The sequence below is a fragment of the Octopus bimaculoides genome, chromosome 10, assembly GCF_001194135.2.
Source record: "Octopus bimaculoides isolate UCB-OBI-ISO-001 chromosome 10, ASM119413v2, whole genome shotgun sequence".
Lineage (NCBI taxonomy): Eukaryota > Metazoa > Mollusca > Cephalopoda > Octopoda > Octopodidae > Octopus > Octopus bimaculoides.
In genome coordinates this window covers 2,989,021-2,994,514 of record NC_068990.1, presented here as the reverse complement: position 1 = coordinate 2,994,514, position 5,494 = coordinate 2,989,021, and the positions used below count along the sequence as shown (strand labels likewise).

Genomic DNA, 5,494 nt, shown 5'->3' with positions numbered 1-5,494 from the left:
CAATTCCTATCATAGTAGGTGCCTTAGGTATAATAAAAAAATATTCAGACAAATACATAACAAAAACACCAGGACTTACAAATATATATAACATACAGAAAATTGCACTACTGGGTACTGCACACATTCTACGCAAAACACTTTCAATACAGTAAACATAAGAGCACCACAGCAAATCACAGCACATACCCAAGGCGCACAGAGCTGCGCTCGGTAGTGAAGTGAAAGCACGTTATAAAAATAAAACTACTGAACAATAATAATAATAATAATAACAACAACAACATCGAAAACTGCCTTAGGAATGAGAACCCCGGTTCGAAATTTCCCCAATACACCTGATGAAGTTTGGAGGGTATATCAGCCGAAACGTTGTGTTAACAACAAACAAGATGAGGACAAATATCCGTCAAATGTAAATAATATAAATAATGTTCTATTTTTAATATCATTTTAAGCTCAAATCCCGCCATATTCAACTTCGCCTTTCGTTCCTTCATGGTCCAGTTAAATGTCTTTGAAGGTACGCTACAAGAATATGTGGCAATCAAATCTGGTATCGTTGCGTGAGAATAAGGTTAGGGATCACTGATAAGAAAGGAACGGTAAGAAAGGAAACTACAACCAATATCCTCGACCTTAATCCAAAGTTGGAATTCATTCTATTTACTATATATTTGTCACAACGAATTTTCTTCCCCTCTGTGAGAATAAGACAAATCAATAATTACGTAAGTATTGTTTTTCAAAATAACATATATAGAATTGAAGACTGCGTCGTAAAGCTAGAGAATCTGGTATAACATAGTGATATTATTCTAATTGCTTTCTTGTATATTTTGAAGAATATTTATTTTAACTGAAATCATGTATTAAGACAGAGCGTATATTCTGAGAGAGGAATATTAGCGTCTTAAATAAACACGCGCACTATGTAAACATTACGATTCTATTTAAAAATAACAATATCTAACTAACTGTGGTATGGTATTCATAAATGAATAATAGCACTAGAATTAGAACTACATCAAAACGTTTTACGGAGTGAGGTGGTAGAATCATTAGCGCGACGGATAAAATGTTTAGTAGCATTTATTTTGGCTCTTTACGCACTGAGTGCAAATTCCTGGGAGGTCGAATTTGTTTTTCGATAGAACAATTACAAACTTATTACTATGGTCGATGTAATCGAGTAGATCTCTGTACAAAAATTTGTTCGGTTTGTGCTAAAATTTGAAAGCATCAATATACTTATTCAATCAGCGAGTTCGTAGAAAAGTTACCACGTCAGAAAAAATGGTAAGCAGCACTTCGTTACCAAGTGGGTCACATTTTCCATACTCTTTCTACAGAGTCTGCATTTCTGGGTAGCAGAAGTTTTATAGATGTTATACTTCACTGGGTTGGTTACGAGAGCCTAGTCTTGTACAGCAATGATCAGGCTTTCGGTGGTATGCTTCAAATCACCTCGCTCATGCCATGTCCACGATGCATTATTACCCTTCACATCCTGTGTATTACTTTCAAACTGTCTATGCATTCTCATTTCAAGAATGTCTTCTTTTCTCTTCTCCACAGCTCTTTGGTTAAACTCTTCCTTGGCCATAATTTCAACTGCATTTACCTCCATATCTTTCGCAACATATTGCAGCAGGTATTCATCGCTATTTATCAAATACTTGGCAAGCGTTCTCCTTTCACTCTTATACAATGGTCTAAACAAATTAGTCCTCTTCAACGATTCTGTTTTTCATATACGTTTACGTTTGCTTTAGACTACAGCGTCATCAACTTTGTCGTCCTTCTATCCAGTGTTGATATTTCCTCCTTTGTCCATCCGAGGATGGACGCACTATGTCTTACCACTGCAACTGCCCAGATATTCATTGTGGTAATCAAATATTTAGCATTCAGGTTGGATTTCAACACCATCTTTACCATTTTTTGATACGCCTCGCTGAGTTTGACTTTCATTTCCCTGTGTAGAATGTCATCCAGTTCCAAACTCCTGATAGTAACCGCACTCCTTTTCAGGCTGCTTTATTACCTCTTTTGATATTACGTACTGAGCGTTTCGTAGTCCCAAATTCCATACCGATGCCCCTATCAAACCTCTGGACTGTTTTGGTAAAGGAATCTATCTGTTTTTCAGATTTCCCAAGCATTTTCAGGTCATCCATAAACAGAAGCGGGTTTAATAATGGGTCTTTCTTCTCACATTGGTAACCCATCTTAACTTTCCTAAGTTTCATTGTTATGGGTATTAGCGCAATTACAAAGAGTAACGGGAAAATGGAGTCACCTTGGAAGATTCCCCTCCTAATATTAAATTCTCCAAGGAATACATTACTTGAGTACACTTTATTGCTATGCATCAGAAAATTTGTGATATTGTCAGTAGGACCAAACATCTACAGGAATTCAACGATCCAAGAATGAGGCATCATATTATATGCATTCTTAAAGTCAATCCAATCCATAGACATGTTTGTATGATGTTTTTATACAATGTCTCAAAACTTTTATCGATGACCAGGGGATCTTTGGTATCCTGATAACTTTTCCTACATCCTTTCTTTTTCCTTGGTAGTATTCCTTGTTGTGCCAGGAAAGTATATGTCTTTGCCACACATATTCCAGTGAGTATCTTCCAGATTATGTTTAGGCATGCTTTGGGACGGTAGTTTCCCACATAATCATCATCATCATCATCATCATCATCATCATCATCATCATCATCATCATCATCATCACTTTAGCACAGGTTTTGTTGGAGCTCCTGGAGTCTTCCATGTGTAGCGGGCTTACTACCTCCATCTTACTGTACCATACTATTCGTTCTTTTCCGCTATCTAATAATCTCCTGATTATTCTGGCTGTGCCAAGTAGGCAAGCCTTTTGTAACAGTTCTACTGGACACTCTATTCCAATTTCCTTTATATTCCTCTTGATGCCTGCTGATACTGTTCCCAAGGATCCCAAAATAATTGGCACCGTATCCACCTTCTTCATTTTCCATAGCCGGGATACATCGTACTTATAAGGGTTGTATTTATCAATCTTTTCGTCTTCCTTCTTCAGTATTCGTGGGTCAAAGAGGCATGCAAAGTCAACTATATAGTATATGTGGTGCATCTTGTCCACTATCACAAGCACGGTCTCTTATGTTCTAGCATCTGATCTGTTTGGTTTGGGAAATCCCAGATGATTTTGTTAGTCTCCGACTCTGCCGCTCACTGCGGTTTTTCCTCATACCACACCTTGCCTCTCCCTAGCCCACACGTTTCGCACAATTTCAGTCGCGTACACCAGGCACATGCATCACAACCATATGTGCGCGACATGATGATCTCATATCAAGATAAACAGCGCATGACTTTGTAGGTGAGGCCCACTCAGAATTCTATTCAGGTGGAATATTATTATTATTATTATTATTATTATTATTATTATTATTATTATTATTATTATTATTATTATTTACTTGGCATGGCAGATACGTTAGCATACAGAACGGAAGGCTTAGTGACATTTCGTCCTTCTATACGTTCGCATTTCAAATTCCGCCGAGGTCGACTTTGCATTTATTCGTTCCGTGATTGATAAAATAAGTGTCAGTGAGAATTGCTGCCGATGGACTCGAATAGTGTCCTCTAACCACAACATTCCAATCTGTTCGCCTATATTACAAGTTATCATTATTACTATGAATATAGCGTCCATTTCAGGGATTGATAATGTCGACTTCCAGCTTCCCCACAAAATGTAGGTCGTACGACTAAATCAGAGACCATTATAAATATTCTTAGAACTCTGGAAAAAATAAGCTGTGGCATTTGTCCTGCTTTTTTTTATTTTCTAAGCCCAAATCACGACCATCTTGCTTTTTCTTTCATCCATTTGGGGTTGATATAATAGTGTGAAGGATCGATCTTTTCGATGAAGCTACGGCCCTAAATGTTAGCTCATTTTGAGATTAATTTAGAAACAATTATTTGCAATAGTAGTAATAATTGTGTTGATAGTTACTTTAATTGTTGCTATGGTGGCAGTGTTATTAGTAAGAGCAGGTATACTAGCAGTAGCAGGAGCAACAATAGCTTTTCCCTTATCCTGAAAAAACAAAGTATAGTAAAATCATTGGTCCATGATAAGCCTGAACAAAGTTTAATTAATGAACTGTCACCCTCATATTACATAATGCATTAGACTTTTTAATGTTGATTTATGCTGCATTATTTCAAATTAGACACGGATCTCTAGCATTGCGTGCCTGTGTATTCATAAAACCAACTGAAATCTTCGTAGGATTTCCAATTAATGCAAATATTAAATGCCAGTTGTATTAATGCAAATAATCAATTAATGGTATAAATGGAGTCCAATTAAAATGTCCGCCGTATAATAAATTGTTAGATATATTACATCATCTGTACAAATTACCCGAGATGGAGTGATTAAAATATCGTTAATTATCCTAACATAGGGAGTTATATAAACTAATAAGTGCGCTGTTGCTTTTCTTTACACGCTGTGTAATGGGGAAACATGTTAACATTTTATATGCATCTAATATATTTTGAGCAAACACATCCAGCTGCTTCCCATCCCTATCTACGTAAGAATTACAAGTATGCTAAAATAAAATCATGTGCCTATTGGTTCAGGTATTGCTTGGCAATTTTGAATTGCCCTTCACAAAAACCTCAGTATGGGTTCAATCTAAATGTTACGCATATTGGACAAATGGCTTCCGTTATATTCTCAAGTTGGAAACAGTTTTGTGTGATATTTGATACCCTTAAGCGGAGTCCTAGTTCCACACTGTATACACACACAAACACATACGCACATGCACACACTTACACACACACACACACACACACACACACGCACACTTACACACACATATAAATGGTTGTTTCTATGTGGTGTGTATGCGTGTGTGAAGGTACGTATGTGGGTGAATGTACACACATAAAAATGTACGTCTGAATATCTCGAGCGGATTAGATACTCAGTTCAGTCCCATTAACTGCATACATGACCCAAATATCATTCTGCCAGTACATCTGCACAAAGATTGGTATTCATCTATAATTATTGTATATGCATTTTATTTCGACCTAACTAGGTGCCTCGCCTTTGAGTATCTTCTTCAACTGAATCGTCTTATATATATATATATATATAATTCCTTTTGAATTCTTTGCCATCAAATTTGAATTCTTTGCAATCAAATTTGATTGCAAAGAATTCAAATGACTGAAAACGGTACTGAAATGCATCTTATAAAATTATTTTAGCATTTTCTACCTTGATATTAGGATATTAAGTAGGTTAACAATTCTACTTAGTTACTCTACTATATAACTGTTCTCTTAACCGATATCGCAAGCAGTTTCAATATGATCATGTCGTAACAACCTGATTATAACTTTTTTATACACATGTAATTTAAGCAGAACTTATAACGTTGTCAGTTGTCTGTTGT

The 5,494-nt window shown here is 36.2% G+C and overlaps 1 long non-coding RNA gene across 1 annotated transcript in view; it reads left to right on the top strand.

The window, feature by feature from the left end:
- The window catches only part of LOC106871020 (uncharacterized), a 250,799-nt gene that overhangs the window by 165,744 nt on the left and 79,561 nt on the right, over positions 1–5,494 (top strand). The window lies entirely within an intron of this gene.